Below are 18,339 nucleotides of genomic sequence, written 5' to 3'. Positions count from 1 at the left end.
CGCTCGGCTGGGTACTCGTGCTCTTGACGAGAACGAGTTGCCCATCCTCGAACAGACGGCGGATTGGTTTGTGGAGGCCTACCCGCCAGGCCACGAGATACTGAGCGCCACGCGGCCAGGTAAAAGACTATTTAACCCTCGCCCTCTCAATGCTCAAACCTCTGCTGGAATTCTTCTAATCTTGTCATCTTCTGATGAGGAATCCGCAGATGGTCCTTTCCTTGCGCGGAAGAAGAAGGCTGTCGGCGGGAAGGGTAAGGCGAAGGTTGCCTCCACTGCCAATCAGGGGAACCGGTCTGAGTCGGAGACCGAGAGTGAAAAAGCGGCGGGGAACCCAGGTGGTGTTGAGACCACTGCTCCGGAGGTTGAAACGGCTGTCACCTCCGAGCAGCCCTGGACGACGACGGTGACTGGTACGAAGAGACCGGCTCCATCGGGTTCGTCCCCGCCTGTTCGCACCTTCAAGCTCAAAAGGACCCGTAAGTGTACATAACTTTAACTTCATATCTTTCCGCTATTATACTTATATATCTTGTCTTCGTGCAGGCGTGGATGCTACGGCATTCCAGAGTGGAGCGGGAGGGAGCAGCTCTGGACCCATGAAGGTAGGTTTGGTCAACCTACCCGAGGCGATGACCCAGGCGGCTACGCCTGCTTGCAGTACTGGTTCAGTTGCTCATCCCGTTGAGCCAACTGTTCCAGCTGTAACATTATCCCCGCCGGCTGTCAGTGCCATTTTCACAGAATCCATCACTGAGCCGGCGGTGATTTCTCTTGCGGGTTCTTCCGCAGCCGCGGCCACGGTTGTGAGTTCACCTCCGGTGAGTTCACCTCCGTTGGTTTCCACCGCGGCAGCCTCCACCATGCCTCCTCCGGCGCCTGCGACTACGGCCAGTCCTTCAAGTACGTTTGGGGTTGGGGCGTCTAGCCAATCCTTGCCTCCTTCCCGTCTCCTTGACATTTTGGATGGATATCCCTTAGGTTCAGGTGATGGGTTTGGTGGCTATCGGCCTGTTGTCGACCCTACAGGTGCGTAGGGTTATTTTGGCCTATATCCCTTTCATCATTTCTCTCTCTTAACTGTTTTTTGTTTTATTGCAGTTCGTGAATCCAACGAGGTGTACGCTCCTCGGTGGAATATCCGCCGGGGAACGACCCTCCGGACTGCTGAGGAGTGCGTCGAATGGGCGCGTCACGCCGCCCCAAGCGGTGCGCTGGGGGAGGCAATGGCCAGCTACCAGGAAGGTAGGCTGTCCAACGAGCTCCGAATCCTCCTCGCCCGGATGAAGCCGCGCGTCGAGCTACTTTGTCGTGAAAACGACAAGTTAAAGACGGCGCGTAGCCTTGAAGTGGCTCAGGCGCGGGCTATTCGGGAGGAGAATGCGAAGCTTGCCGCCGTTCCTGCGGAAAAGGAGAAGGCCTTCAAGGCCCTCGAGGTTGAAGTTCAGGCCCGGCTCGAGGCCCGTTCCAAGGCTGCCCAAGCTGTTAACGAACAGCTTCGGCTGGCCAAGGAAACTGCACGGAACGCAACCGAGAGGGCCACCAACGCTGAAGCTGTTGCTGAGCCTCTACGCATCGAGAATGAGGAACTTAAAGCCAAATTAGAGAGGCTCCAGCAGGCTCATGATGCCTTGGCCATGGAAGATGCCAAGAAGCTCCAAGAGATCTTGGACCAGAGGGGGGTGCTTGACCACACTGAGCGTAAGCTAAAGGGCGTCGAAGAGGCTGCAGCCAAAGATGTGTTGCTTGCCAACCTTACAAAGAACGAAGCCGAACGCGCCCGTAATGAAGCTCAAGCTGCCCTCCAGGAGGCTCTGGTTACCAAGGAATGGCTTCTTCGAGAAGCGCTGTCACAGGTATGCGCAGTTTCACAATTTCTTTACGCTTTTCCTTACACTTAGAAGAGTTTTTGATATACTTCTGTTTTATAGGTTGTGCATCGGGTCTTCACGAACACATCATATGACGATGCGATGAGCGCAGCCCTCAATGCTTCTCATGAGGATGGGGAAAAGGCTGGCTTCCTGCTTGGTCTAGGGTTTGTTGAACAAGGCATCCCGCCTTCCAACTTCCCTCTTTACGATGTGGACACTGAAGCTGCTTATGACCAAGCAGTGAATCAGTATGCTGCCTTCTCGCATCCGGTGGTGGAGAAGGTGAACGAGATTAGTGCTGCTAATGATGGGCTAACTCTTCTCAAGGCTTTCCTTGAACCGCCACGCTCTACTGATGGTGCGGGTCCAAGTGGGAGTAGTCCTGAAGCTTGATCCTTTAGATCCCTTTCCACCGTTAGAGTAGATTTTCATTTTTGTATAGATTTATATTCTTGTACGCGGGTATGTGCCCAACAATTCTTGTAATATTTGAATTTTGATGGAATATAAATCTTTTGTTAATGCTTTGCCTTGTAAACCTTATATGTTTTGCTCATGCATATTCTAGTTTAACTTGGCAATTTCCTAAGTACTTTGGATAAGTTAACCTTTCCACGTGGTAGATAATAGGTTAAAGTTCTGCTTCCTCTTTCGTGATTGTGCGGGTAAGACCGTCACTTTCAGTTAGTGGGATGGCTAAACTTTACCTATATCTGACCTGCGTGGAGGTTTTCCTCTTCTTTTCCTTAGAAATTTTCTAAGTGTTTTGAATAAGTTAACCTTTCGACGCGCGGTTGTTAATAGGTTAATGTTCAGTTTCCTCTATCATGATTGTACGGGTAGGACCGTCACTTGCATTTAGTAGGATGACCAAACTTCACCTATAACTGACCTGCGTGAAGGTTTTCCTTATCTTTCCCTTAGAAATTTTTACCGTTTTATGTGTTTATGCGGGTTTTGCCGCCTTCCACACGCAACGACTTACTTCTTCCCATATTTATGCGGTGAATACCGGCACATCAGAGTGGAAAGTTCATAATTATAAAGGTAAGGCTATCAACACAATGTGATAAAGGAGAATCATTTCCATTAGAAGTGGCTCTAGGCCTTTTCTTTACAAGTTTGGAATTGATCTACATGTAACATTTGCGTAATTGAGCTCCATTCCATGTTCTTGGGATGGGAGTGCCATCGAGCCTTTCAAGCCGGTATGCGCCCTTTCCCAAAACTTCTTTGATAATGTATGGTCCTTCCCAGACCGGGGCCAGCTTTCCTGGGCGCTCTTGGTTTGAAGCCTCGTTGTTACGCAATATGTAGTCTCCTACATTGAAGTTGCAGAGTTTTACCCGCGTGTTGTAGTACTTTTGCATTTATCGCTTGTAGTTCTCTTCACGCACTGCGGCTAAGTCTCTGCGTTCTTCGGTTAGCATAAGGTCTAACCATCTTTCCGCATCATTGTCTTCTGGCTGAATCAAGACCCTTGGTGAGGGTAAACCAATTTCGACCGGGACCATGGCTTCAGTGCCATAAGTGAGGCTGAACGGGTTTCTCCCGTACTGGCCTTTTTCAGCGTTCTGTTTGCCCAAAGGACGTGTGGGACTTCGTCCACCCAGCCGGATCTGTGTTCCAAGAGTCTTTTCTTTATGCCGTCGACGATGCTTTTATTTGCTCTTTCCACCTCACCATTACCCTGCGGGTGCGCCACTGAGGTAAAGGTGTGGGTGATTTGAAGTTCTTCCAGCCACTCTTGCAGCTTCTTGTCAGCAAAGTTGGTGCCGTTGTCGCTCACCAAAGTTTGTGGAAGTCCAAAACGACAAATAATAAATTCCCAAATAAATTTTTTGATATTTTTTGCGGTTGTTTGGGCTAAGGGTTTTGCTTCTATCCACTTGGTGAAGTAGTCGATGGCTACCACTAGGAATTGAACGTTTCCTGCTGCTGTGGGAAATGGGCCTGTCACATCGATGGCCCACTTCTGGAATGGCCATGAAGAGGTGACTGGGACAAGTTCATTCTTCGGGCGATGCGTGTTGGGTGCGTAGAGCTGGCAAGACCTACATTTTCTGATATATGCCAGCGCATCCGTATGCATCCCCGGCCAAAAGTATCCCGCATTGTTAAGCTTAGCTACAACAGCGCGTGGACCTGCGTGTACTCCACAGATGCCCTTGTGTACTTCCCTTAGGAGGTAGTTAGCATCTTGGTTGTCCACGCATCTTAGGAGTGGGCCAAGAAAGTTACGTCTATAAAGGACGTCATCGATGAGTTGATAGTTCAGTGCTTTACAACGTATTTTTCTTGCCTGTGTTTTTGACTCTGGTAGTATACCCGCCGCAAGGTAATTTATTATTGGTGTCATCCATGTTTCTGTGCCGGTTTGGATGACACAGATTTCCTTGTGCGGGACTGATGGTGCTCCAAGGAGTTCAATGCGGATATCCTTTCCCAAGTGGGTGAAGGCTAACGATGCAAGCTTGCTTAACGCATCCGCAGATTTGTTTTCGCTACGCTTGACGTGTATGACTTTACAATCGTTAAAATCGCGCATAAGGGTCTTTTCTTGTGCGAGGTACAGGGCCATTGTGTCGTTCACGGCCGTGTACGTCCCGTTTATTTGGTTGGCTACTAACATGGAATCTACGTGGGCTTCCAAGTTTTTCACTCCCATTTTACGCGCAATTCTCAGCCCGGCCAAGAATGCTTCATACTCCGCTTCGTTATTCGTACTTGGAAAATCCAGTCGAATAGCGTAAGTATATTCTTGACCTGCTGGGTTGGTAAGTTTCAACCCTGCGCCTGAACCCTCGTTGCTAGCTGCTCCATCAGTGTAGAGTCGCCAGACCTCCTGGATGTCCTGTGCTGGGAAGGGTTGAGCCTCCTCCTGGCACTCTTTCTCCCGCGAAGCGGGGACTTCTACAATAAATTCGGCCAAGACCTGGCCTTTTATGGCTGGTCTTGGCTTGTACTTTATCGCGTATTCTCCCAATTCTATTGCCCATTTGGCTAGGCGTCCCGACAATTCGGGTTTGCCTAGAACGTTTGCAAGTTTGAAGTTGGTGAGAACGGTGATTGGGTGACCCTGGAAATATCGTCTTAGCCTGCGTGAAGCCTGTACAAGTGCTAAGACTAATTTTTCCAGGGTAGAGTACCGGGTTTCTACGTCTGTTAGGACACGGCTAACATAGTAGATTGGCATCTGGATGCCTTTTCGTTCTACTAGCAGGACTGCTTCGGTTGCTCTATCTGTGGCGGAAAGATATAGGATTAATTCCTCCCCCGCTTCTGGTGCTGTGAGCGTTGGGAGTTCGATCAAGCGTGACCGAATCTCCTGAAAAGTTGCTTCCGCTTCTGGTGTCCAGCGGAAGTGCGTTTTCTTTAAGCAGTTTCTCAATGTTGACACGAATGGAAACGACTTATCTGCATGGTTTGCCAAAAAGCGGTTAAGTGCGACTAATCGTCCATTCAGTGTCTGAGCTTGCTTGATGGTAGTCGGTAATTCCATTTTGATAATGGCTTCAACCTTTCCAGGGTTCGCTCTGAAGCCATCTTTAGTAACGATGACTCCTAAGAACTTCCCTTCTTCCATCCCAAAGGAACACTTGCTTGGATTGAGCTTCATGTTTATCTTCTTGAGCGTGTTGAAAGTTTCTTCGATGTCCTTCAACATCGCTTCCGCGTCAGGGCTTTTGATGACCAAGTCATCCATGTAGACTTCCAAGTTTCTCCCAATTTGGGCATGAAACTCTTTGTCCATCAGGCGTTGTTACGTGGACCCGGCATTCTTAAGTCCGAATGGCATCATTTGATAACAAAATGTGCCATTGGGCGTCCGAAAAGCGGTTTTGTCCTGATCATCAACGGCCATGTAAATTTGATGGTACCCCTTATACGCATTCAGGAAGCATTTAAGGCGAAACGGTGCTAACGAATCTACCTTAAGATCAATTTCGGGTAACGGATAACAATCTTTGGGGCATGCTTTGTTTAAGTCTTTGAAGTCTATGCACATGTGCCATTGTTTGTTATTCTTCGGTACCATAACGGGATTTGCAACCCATGTTTGATATCTGCTAACGCGTACGATGCCCGCGTCAAGGAGTTCCTTGACTTGGGTTCTACACGCGTTAGCTTGTTCCGCCCCCATTACTCTGCGCTTTTGTATGACTGGCGTAAAAGCCGGGTCACACTTGAGCTTATGCTCTGCCTTACTTCGAGGTACCCCAGTCATGTCAGCTGGTGTCCATGCGAAGATGTCAGCGTTTTTCAGTAGTAAGGGTTTGAGTAAGGTGCGCGTAGGATCAATGACTGTTGGGCCAATGGTAACGGCCTGGTCAGGGTATTTGCCATTGAAGGCCCATTCTTCCGGTTCGGTGATGGTTGGTTTAGCCATCTTTGGTTTGGGTTTAGATGAGACAGATGCGATGCATACCTGGGGAATGCCGGTGATCATCGCTACACCCTCAGCTGTTGGCCATCCCATCATGCCGTGGACTGAAGATACCACGGCATTGAATCTTGCCATCCCGTCTCTCCCGAAGAGAATGTCGTACGTGTGGTGTGGCTTCCTCATCACGACAAAGTCCACATCTTCTGTGCGGGAGTGTTTCCCGTCCGTGAGAATGACGGGGAAAGATAGGATACCCAGGGGGTGTTTGTGCTGCCGTCAAACCCTTCCATCGAGGCGCAGACCGTTTCCAGGCGTTCCTTGTCTTCGTCGTCTAGCTTGTCGAACAACTGCCTATACATCACCGTTGACGATGCGCCGTTGTCAGCAAGAGTGCGGGAAGTAATGTAGTGCCCCAGCTGGCTTTTGATGACGATAGGGCCTTCTTTGCTGGGTCCTCCTGGCACTCGCGGGAAGCGCACCTCAGCTTCCTTCCACGCGCATGGTTCTGTTATTCGTCTTTTTCTTCCTCTGATGTTACTATGAACCATGTGGATGCTGATGTCAACGGGCTTTCGTCCGTTGCCTTTGTATCGTTTATCATTCCTCCCTCCATTCTTGATTGATGCCACAAGGTGTGTAAGTCTTCCATCCTTGACGAATGTTTCAACAATATCCTTCAAGGATGTACACTCCTCAGTGCTGTGACCCTTTGTCCCGTGGAAGTCACAGGATTTGTTCTGATCCGCATTAGGTCGCTGCCGGATCATTGGAGCTTTTGGCCATGGGAGTTTTTCGGTGGCAAATATCTCCGTGACGCTTTTGGTGAGTGGCGTCCATTGGTGTTTTCGGCTTGATGGGTGCGTGTTATCCCTTCCGCCCACTAGAGGGCGAGAGCTGGATGAGGTGTCAAAGTTTACCCTTGACTGCCAAATACCTAGCTTCCTCTTTGTTTTGCCGAGCGGTCCGAACGTTGTTTTCTCTAGTCCTCTGCGTGTAGATGTGTGTATTCTGGGGAAGATCCTTACCCAGTTGCTTCTCCGTTTCGGCAAAGCGCTTGGCCGCCGTCATGATGGCATGCCGTCCTTACCCGTCAACGTGCGGATAAGCTCTGGGTATTCGGCGCCCTGGATGAAAGCGGCGCGAACAAGATCTTCGCTTATGGTGCCCAGACTCAGCTTTTTGGAGTTGAAGCGCGTGATGAAGTCTAGTAAAGATTCATCCTCCTCTCTGACGCAGTTGAGGATCGTCCACTGTTCTTCAGTATATTTCCTCTGTTGACTGAAGTGTTGGCTGAACTTGTGTTGAAAGTCCGCCCAATCATAGATGTGGTGGACCGGTAAACGATCAAACCACGCCCTGGCCGCTCCAACCAGCGTCATCTGGAACATATAACACCACGTGGGTTCCGTCCAGTTGCTGACGGTTGCCCCCGCTATGAATCTGTTCAAGTGATCGTCTGGGTCGGACATACCATCATAAGTGCCTATGTTGGACATTTGTTTGGCACTTTTCAGGGCGATTGCTTCCGCAATGTCCCTTGCAAACTTGGACGTTCCCGCATTTGCAACAGTTGGTCTAAAGGTTTTGGAGAAGTCACGTGGGTTTCCCCCCGCGGTCCTTGGTTTGAAGGTTTCTCCGAAATTCCTTCTTGGTTGGAAGTCCGCTTCCTTACGCTTCCCTTTCGCCCTTTGGCGAGGGTTTGCGTCGGTGTCGGATTCCTCCCGATCATCGTCTGAGTACTCGCACTCACTGCTCATGTTGAGCTGTTGTCGAGTGCTTCCGAATTCGTCAGCCTGTTGGAGTGAACGCAAGCGTTCATCCAACTCAGCTTGGAATTCCTTCTGATGTGCTTCGGCCCACGCCTTAACTTGATCGAGTGTTTGGCGGGGGAGCCTCGTCTGTTTCTCCAACTGGGCATCGGTGAGTCCCAGTGAAAGATTGTTTACTGCACTTGCCCCGGCTTGGGTAACCGGGGTAGTGTTCGTAAAATTTGTGTAACCGCCGGTGTTCCCCCCAGTAGCTGGGGTTGTGGTTACCGGGGTTTCTTGGTCACTCGCTGGCCTTGAGACCGGAGTAACGTTAACCATCTTTTCAGAGGTTTTTGAAAAAACTGAGAATTAGTTCTAGCTTTTATGCACGGATGGCGCCAATGAAGAAACACTAAGTGACCCCGAGTAGATTATGGATAATCTGAGGGTTAAGTAATGTTTCCCACGAGGGTTAGGTCCGGCAGAGATGATTATTCTGATGACCTGCAAAACAGACACCGTGAGCTCGTCACTGAGAAGGGGGGGTTCCTCCTTGTGACCACCCTCCGGCGTGAGAATCAGACTAGATTGCTCTGAATATAAGTGTATATAAAGAGAGATTGCTAGAGAAGATAAGATACAAGATAATGATACCGTTCCAAGGTGTTGGAGTATTTATAGCCGAAGGTAGGTTTCTAAGCAGGTACAGCCAGCTGTATAATATTTCTTTTCCACCAACTGTGGGCTACACACGTGCCATGCTGGTAGTTGGTGGGTAGGCAGCGGCTGATAGTGACATGGCCGGCTGTGTACTGTTCCTTTTCCACCAACTGCAGGCTATGTACGCGCCACGCAAGGGTTGGTGAGTAGGCAGCGGCTGATAGTGACATTTTGTACTAGAGCGTGCTCCTCGTACTGTTGTCGGTGAGCTGTCACCCTGTGATTGGTTCATGGGCCGCTCTGGTCAGATCTTGTCTATTTTGTCCATACCTTGGCAGGTATAGTACAAAAGACCTTCCAGAAGCGTACGGACTAGCTCATTTGGGCGGGAGTGTTCCCGCCTTGCTCATTCCTTCAGGTGACATTACTGAATTATTGAGTTAGTGCCTTATGCGTGTAGCCTTGCTGTTAGTGCGGATATCCTTCCCTGATGGCTTGTACCCGCAGCTGCGGGAACAGGCGGGGTAGTTCACCATTGGGAGGCTTTTCCTGCGGGAACAGCTGGCGTACTGCGCGTAAGGTCTTCATCTCTGAGCATGGTTGGTCCTGCGGAACCAGTTGGTCCTTGCGCAGACGTCCCTCTTCAAGGTGAGTCTTGCGGGTCCAACTGGGCTCTGCTGGGGCCTACCTCTTCACCTAGTAAACAAAACTACTTAAACTTCAACTAATAAGCTACTTAGACAAAAACTAGTTGCACTATTAAGCTACTTGGCCTGCTACAATTTCAATTACTAAGATAATAAAAATAATAACTAAAATATTCTCTAACATTACTGCCCGTGATTTTATACAGCTGACTTTTTTTATGTAAACCGTAAACCAAGCCATTCGTTACGGTTTGAAATTTTTTATACGGGCCGACAATTAAATCATACGATGACCGATTTGACCAGATTCACGGTTTTAAATTAAGCCACGAACCACTAAATCTTCTAAGTAACTAAAAGAATTACGTTTTGACTCCTAAAAATATACTTATCCATCTCTCATACTAGTTTAAAAGAGGTTGGCTTAATGGGTTACTCCTAATTGTGATTAAATTTAGTCATCAGACCATTTAATGACTAATTTTGTTAATTCACTAAATGCATGTATGCTATACTACCTATAGCCAGCTCAACGTTTTTAGAGGCCTAAAGCTAACTCAATTATATTGAGGCCTTTATCCAAAAACTATCTCGTTTAATTTTTTTAGCCTTTTGAGTTGACCAGATTCAAACCTTCGGTTTCGATTTGACATTAGAATATTAAATATTTAATCCTAAAACAATTATGAATAATATATATATATATATATATATATATATATATATATATATATGAAGTAACTATATATAAAATTAAGTAATCATGTTACCGATTATCACTTAAAAAATGAAGAAGCAAACTTCAGAGTTCAGAGTACTAACCTGAGTCATGAGCAAAATTATGATGTCAAATATGAAGGCAGTGAAGTAATTGAATCTTGATTTGTCGACTGATATACCAAATAAGCATAATTGTGACTCAATACATATGATATTTGAAAATACGAGATATTGATGAATGGGACGTTTAATCTTGGAAACTCCCTATCGTCGATTACGTATTCCTAAACCAGTGACGGATTTAGAATTTTTTTTTATCTGGTTCGCTATTTTAAGATGCTCTAAATATATAAGAACGCGTATAAAAAAATTGGGTCGGGTTGACAATTCGGATTGGTTTAACGGTTCGGGTCAAGTAAATGCTCCACTACGGTTCGAAAAACACCTGGTTCGCTAAAAAAGTCGCTATTAAATGCTCCACTACGGTTCGAAAAACACCTGGTTCGCTTGACCCGGTACTCAATTAAATAAATCCGTCCCTGCCTAAACTTCCTTGCTATTAACTCTAGATAATATATTATTTATTTAATTATTTAACATAATATTAATATAGGAAGACCCAAATTTTTAGGAGGCCTCAAGCTAGTGCTTGGGTTCCTTATATTGTTTAGCCGGCATTTACTACCAAACAGAATTGTTGATGTAATAATAACCAAAGAAACAACATATATACCCATTTCTACTTCCATGTTGTATATGTATATGTATGTGTATAGAACCATTCAATGATATTATTTTTATTGTTACTATTATTGCACATGACATAACTATCAATTCATATAATCCTATTACATTGAACTCCTACCAGCACTGTGACACTGAGACAGCCACAAGTCTATATGTTCTATCACCTGTTGTCGCACTTTGTTAACCGCATCAGGGGCGCTACAATTTTTAGAACTTCCTGCAATTCAAACAAACATACTCTCACTACATTAAACATTCTTCTCAAAACTACCAAATAATATATAACAATTGTTAATTGGCCAAACTAACCTTCGGGAACCAAAGGCGACTGAGGGCACCCTCTTAGATCACTACAATGCCCACAATTATTACAAGTCACTATATATGCCGGCACTACAAAATCATTAAAAAACAAACAAACATTAATTTTGTCATCAATCAAACTGCCAGTATGGATTGTTACTTGAATAGCTGTTAATTATTATAAGAACTTACTATCTGAAAACGAGACCTGTTTTGATGCGTGTCGCCATGGATCTTGTGAACCGTTTGTAAAACTATTTTCGACCATGTTACGGTTTATTCGAGACAACCGTCAATCTCCCAAGAACACAAAAGAAAAGAAGAGAAAATAGACCCAAATAATAATTCTTTCTTATTCTTTCTCTTAATCGAGATCACAATATATAGGAAAACAAAAAACATAAAATAGAAAAAGATAAATAATAAGGAAACACAATTTGACTATAACAAGGACACTAAATAAAAGATAAACTTAAATAATAATAATAATAATAATAATAATAATAATAATAATATGATCGTATCAATTCCCGACCCCTTGAAAACGTCCTTGTCCTCAAGGACGGAATTACGTCGCCATGGTGGTCGCCACTCGAGTCGTACAACGACAAGTGGGGCGGTCTCAACGTAGCACCACGGTGGCCGCCATTCGAGTCTTCCGGTGTTATTCAGGCCAATGTCAACGGACCACCACAAGGGGTGCAACACGGATCTCCTTATTGCACCTTTTAACGGTGTCAGCGCCAACGAGGTAATTGTATTGTCGTAAATTTGATTTGCATATTTACCAGTTGCATGCTCACCTAAGGTCACATCTTCCAATCCTTGAGTAACTTCCTCATTAACAATGGCTTCATGATCAGACTTCGCAATTGCATTGACGGAATTAGCGTGAAATTGAGTCAGCATTGCCGTAGTGAAATCATCCCATGTGAGGATGTCTGAACTCCGAAGCCAACCATTGAACCACCAGAATGGTTATCATCGAAGGATTCAATGACATAGGGAAACCACTCGTCGCCATAGATTGCGTAAAAGATAAAATATTGTTCAGCTTGAGAGATCCATAGGGCGGGATTAGATCCAGTAAACAGAGGTAATTGTGGATGCTCCCACAAGAGTTCTTCCAAAGCCATCTAGGCTAAGGCTCAATGAAAACACCATTGTTACGGTTTATTCGAGACAACCGTCAATCTCCCAAGAATACAAAAGAAACGAAGATAAAATAGACCCAAATAATAATTCTTTCTTATTCTTTCTCTTAATCGAGATCACAATATATAGGAAAACAAAAAACATAAAATAGAAAAAGATAAATAATAAGGAAACACAATTTGACTATAACAAGGACACTAAATAAATGATTAACATAAATAATAACAATAATAATATAATATGATCGTATCAGACCCTGCATACAAATTTTTAGTAAAAAAAAAACTTTGTACGCGTGTATATAAAATCAACTATCATCATAATCATCATCGTACTCAGTATATCTCATCAATAGCAAAGCTATGATAGGGTCTGAGAAGTGTAAGATGTAGACAACCTTACCTCTACCCTTTAGATGTAGAGAGGTTGTTTCTGGTGAAACCCCGACTCGATGGTAATTTTGCATTAAGCCTTAGACATAAGGCACATAACACTCAACCATCGGGACACCCCCAACTTTCGGCTATCAACGCTACCACATGATGCCTGATTAACCTTCCGCCACTTTTAACGTTATTTTCACGAGATTAGTAAAATAACGTCAAAATTAGTCCAATTTCACTTTTGCCCACTCGAGGGCTCACACATATATACATTATATGCGCACACCGCAAGCATGGCGAATATAAAATCAACTATGAACGACATAATGTTTATACCAGCAATATATGTGCCCCCATAGTACTAGTTTGTAGAATTAACAACCGGATAAACGCCTTCGCCAAAACATCTTTGCATAAATCCAAATGGTAACTGTTGCAAACCACATCATAATATTAAATAAACATAATTCAGTATCTAAAAAATCAAAATCAAGTTATATTAACGTTATAACATGTTGGAACTTAATCTCCTGATCAAGGATGGGCATATTGGGCTGCTCTAAGTTAATATTATGTTTTATTTTATGTTTGTTGGGTCAAGACTGTTTAAGTTTATTTGTAAATGGGCTGAAATTGTTTAAAGCCTCTATTTGTGTTTTAATATGTAATGGGCCTCAAGCCTAGTCAGTATATAATTAGGTTTTATTGTTGAACGATGTCAGTTGTTAGATAAACAGTTTCACAAAATAGTTACAACCGTAATCTATTTAAGTGTCGATGTATTGTCTTACAAAAACAAGATCTATTATAATCAGTAACTAAAATTTCATCAGTCTATTTATCAATTCTTGTTCATTCACATTCAATTGTATCATAGTGTGTTAATTCTGGACAGAATTACAGAAATTGTCCTTTATGTTTGCACCAAATTTCACTCATTATCATTTATCTTTAAAATTAAAATGTTTTATCATTTATGTTTTAAAATCCAACAACGATTGTCCTTTGGCCCTAACCCAGTTAATTTTTCTCGTTAAGTCATGTGCAAGGCACATGAGGGCAAATAGATCATTTTACCTTTTATTTAAAATATATTTTATATAAACAAAAAATACAATTAAAAAACTTAATATACATTATACACATAACATTCGATATAATTTCCAAAATCACAAAAAAAAAGCTTAATAACCACACGCTTATTATCACCGACGGAGGACCACCACCGGCCATCCACACCACCGAAAGACCACCACCAGTCACCCACTGCGCCGGAAGACCACCATCGACCGCCTACATCTACGATCATCATCTCCGACTCCGACAGATATCGGCCACCGCCGCCAACATTCACTTCTCTCTCTTCTGCCATTCATCTACCTCCAGAACACCACCACAAGCCGCCAGCAAGGTGTCCGGCCATCACCGTCTCCCACCCAAAACCCTAACCCTAGCAGCTGCTTCACAACTTCCATCATCAACCACCATCCAGTACCTTAGTTTCTACATAAGGAAATTTAAATCAATTAGGGCACATAATAAATCCTAGGAACACAAGACATAATGAAATGGATTATTTGTGTTGATTTAGTCAACAATTCGGAACCAGTTCTTCTCCAAATTACCTGGTATTGCTGGGTTAATCGCCAATTAGGTTTCAACACCATTATCAATCAACCTGTTCTTCCCCAAATTAAACAACATTAACACTACATATCTCAACTCGAATTAACTCTACTAGATCAGAAAGCTAACTGTGTTTTCGCATTATGAATCAAGTTAATGAAGAATTAAATGATATGTTGACAAAGAATCAAATTTATGAGATTTCGGGGGCTTTGAATTTAGGTGAAGGCTGCCAGCGGTGGTTGTAGATGAATGGCAGGAGAGAGAGAGAGAGGTGATTTATATTTATGTATATTATATTATAAGTTTTTAATTTTGTTTTTTTTTGTTTATTTAATTTTTTTTAAATATAAAGGTGAAAAGACTTATTTGCCCTCATGTGCCTTGCACGTGACCTGACTTAACGTGAAAAGCTAACCGGGTTAGGGCCAAAGGACAAACTTTGTTGGATTTGTAAACATAAAGGATAAAACATGTTAATTTAAAGATAAAGGACAATGAAAGAAATTTGGTGCAAACATAAAGGACAATTTTTGTAATATTTCTGTGTTGATTTATGTTCATCATGAAACCCTACCGGAAGAAGAATCTCAACACTGGTATCAGAGCCGGCGGGCTCGAATCGATCCATATGCTTGGAAGCTGTGCAAGAAGACGTCACTGGTGAAAAGACTTTCTACTATGTTGTCACATTTGTTCTTGACGGCAGATTCATCTAGGGTTTCTACACAGAACCGTTTAAAACACCAGGCAGCGAAAAGGATCATTAACCGGGCAAAATTCCACCGACACTTTCTTGCAATTGCACTCAGAAGAAAGTATGAAGGCCATGGTGCACAGATTTATGTTTAAGATGGTATGAAACCGAGTACTCAGAAAGATCTCTCAGATGTTTGTTGTCAGAATTTTGGTCATCAGAATTTTGGTCACTATGCTTATGCATGTCCAAGTAAGTTATCAAAGTTTATTTTCCCTATTGAATCCAAACCAGAAGATATGGATTATCCTATGGCAATTGGGACAACATTTGGTATGTAATCTTAGTTTAAAGAAACATCAAAAAAGTAGTCTGACTTTGTTTTGTGATTTTAAACCCATATATAAAGTGGAAAAAGATCATCAAAATAATCCGATGTTTGTTTACGGGCTAGGGCTGACCGAAATTTTTGTGGATGATAAGATGGAAAAGATTCCTCATATTCAATATGTTCCTAAATCTACAAAAATATTTTCAGTAAGGAACAATTGATCTTGCAAGGATTTGATATAGGATTTGATGGGCCTACGTGTGTTATTTCAAAGACTTTCAAGGAAAATTTAAATGTTGATAGAAGTGGGAATTCAGGGAAGTTAAGAGTCCGGAAAAGATAAGGGAATTGTAAAACCAAATTCCCTAAGTTTGATAAAATTCCATCAACATGAGGCCGATATAATATTCCATCAACCATCACCAAAAGAGGGTACTTTGAAGACAAAGATCTGGAAGAACTTGTTGATAATATAGGCGAAACAAGTAGTAATGAAGAGAAGATCAGGCCCCTTCCTATCTAAAAAAAGGAGCAAAAATTACCACCAAGTTGGCCATCAAACAACCACTTTGCAAGTGATAATGAAGACGGGGCTGCTGAAGATGCAAGCGAGAAAGATTCAAGTGAGTCAAGTTCATTTGAAATCATTGTCTGAATCAAGTACAAGATATGAAACAAGCAATCTATACTCAAGAGATTAGGTAGGTGTGTTGGAACTTAATCTCCTGATCCAGGATGCATATTGGGCTGCTCAAGTTAATATTATGTTTTATTTTATGTTTGTTGGGTTAAAACTATTTAAGTTTACTTGTAAATGGGTGAACTTGTTTAAAGCCTGTATTTGTGTTTTAACATGTAATGGGCCTCAAGCCCAGTCAGTATATAATTAGGTTTTATTGTTGAACGATGTCAATTGTTAGATGAACAGTTACACAAAACAGTTACAACTGTAATCTATTTAAGTGTCGATGTATTGTCTTTCAAAAACAAGAAGATCGATTATGACCATTCATTAATATTACATCAGTCTATATGTCAATTCTTGTTCATGCACATTCAACTGTATAATAGTGTGTTATTTCTTTGTTGATTTATGCTCATCATGAAAATCAGAGCCGACATGCTCGAATCGATCCGTACCTTAAGTCGATCTTTGAAGAACGAATACTATCATTAGTGGGTGCCACCTGGAAATAGGCGACTTCGGTGCAAACTTGGAACCACCATAACCGTTCGGTAGATTTGGTGTTCTTTAAATATTCTTGAGTATTTAAACTATCGTCATGCACTCAAAATTTAGAAACTAAAACATCTATATGCAATTTGATATGTAAATAATCCCCATTAAACAACCTAAAAAGAAAGAAGCACAAAAAAAAATTACCACAAGATCTTTTCCAGCCTTCTTGGCTTCAATCATTGGGACGCAAAGTTTATATGGATTTCCGTATTGAATCTGCAAAATGTATCACAATGAATATACAAGCACTTATGCACAATGCACATCAAATATAGTAGGGAAGAGAAAGTGGGTTGTTAGGCAGTTACATAACTAACTCATTTATCACAACTAAAGCAACATGTAAAAGTATACATTGACTACGTTTCCCTACTAAAAATTGATTCTATAATGAACTAAAAATTGATTCTATAATGAACATTACTCATTTTACATAACTAAATTATAGACATGTAAAGGAACCGAATGTTTAGTGAACCGTTCGACGGGAAGTTTGTTTATGTTCGTTTATTTAATTAGCGAACGAACATGAACACCAAGTTTTGTTCATTTAATTAAATGAACGAACATGAACACATCTCGTTCATGAACGTTCGTTTTTGTCTTTTCATTTATGTTCGTTTGTTTACATACGTTTATATATGCTTATTTGTGTGTTTTTTACATTTATTTAAATATTCATGCAATTTTTTTATTACTAATATTAATTTAATATAAATTTGAATTTCATATTTAAAGAACTTTATTATATCTTTGTTTACTTTTTAAATTATGGATTTAATTCTTGGAGACGTAGAATTAAGGCTATGGATTTTTAGAGGATACATAATTTTTGGTTAAAATGTGTTTCAGGATCTTGCTGTACGGTCCATGTAAGGCCCCGGTCCCGGTGTCCTACTTTGGTGTTGGATTTACTTATAAACAAAGTTATAAATATCAGAGATAATTAAAACTTTTGCGGAACAATTTTTGCGGAATAATAGTAATAGTCAACCATTCGTTACAAATATTCGTATCTTGTCTTTTTAAAACATAAATAAAAATAGTATCAAAACATAATGACAAATCTTCAGATGCCAGCCTCTTCAATTCCTGCGATGTGTCTCCCTCAAGCCAGCTGTCTCAGTCGATTAACCTGCGTGCATACTAACAGTCAGCTACGCTGAGTGAGTTCTAGTTAATCAGACGACATACAATACATTCACATACTTACATATGCACCTGAAGGTACATACCTTCACATTTACTTACATACTTACATACATACGTACTTTCATTCTTTCTTTCATACTTACATACATACTTTCATTTATACATATACGTTTAAAAGAGCATTCCGCCCTATAACTTTCGCCGATATTATTAGGGTCGGTTCCCTACATTCGCCGATCTTATTAGGGTCGGTTCCTTACATGCGCTGATATTATTAAGGTCGGTTCCCCTTCTAACCATACCTTCCGTTCGCCATATAACCATACACACCTTTCTTTATATAGTAGTCCTGTCGTGCATACTCATCTCATTACGTACTTTCATACATACATAACTTCATATTAGGCTTACTACATATTACTTTCCCTGTCGATACGTGCAATATTCGAAGATCGTTCATGCACCGACAAGCATTCATTCATAACATTCATACATACTATCACATCAATCCTTATAGCATACACTTACCATTTAAGGTAAGTGTATTAACGTTCACATTGAGTATGCACACAACCCCGACAACATAACAAGGAAGTGGGGCTAGAAACTCATCTGAACTCGGTTACGTTCACCGTTAATGGTTATTCCTTTCTTTAGTTGTGCGCGACT

At 42.4% G+C, this 18,339-nt stretch overlaps 1 long non-coding RNA gene across 1 annotated transcript; it reads right to left on the bottom strand.

Annotated features, from left to right (window-relative positions):
- Positions 1 to 10,745: 10,745 nt before the first annotated feature.
- Positions 10,746 to 11,331, bottom strand: LOC143636410 (uncharacterized). Its single transcript, XR_013154241.1, has 3 exons — positions 11,279 to 11,331; positions 11,093 to 11,176; positions 10,746 to 11,000 (listed from the first exon to the last, which is right to left on the bottom strand). It is a non-coding gene; the product is annotated as an uncharacterized LOC143636410 (long non-coding RNA).
- Between the last annotated feature and the right edge of the window lie 7,008 nt (positions 11,332 to 18,339).

This window comes from Bidens hawaiensis, unplaced genomic scaffold (assembly GCF_021521415.1).
Source record: "Bidens hawaiensis isolate Kalapana, Puna unplaced genomic scaffold, B.hawaiensis_p1.1 tig00007915_1, whole genome shotgun sequence".
NCBI lineage: Eukaryota > Viridiplantae > Streptophyta > Magnoliopsida > Asterales > Asteraceae > Bidens > Bidens hawaiensis.
This window is presented reverse-complemented; position numbering and strand designations above follow the sequence as displayed.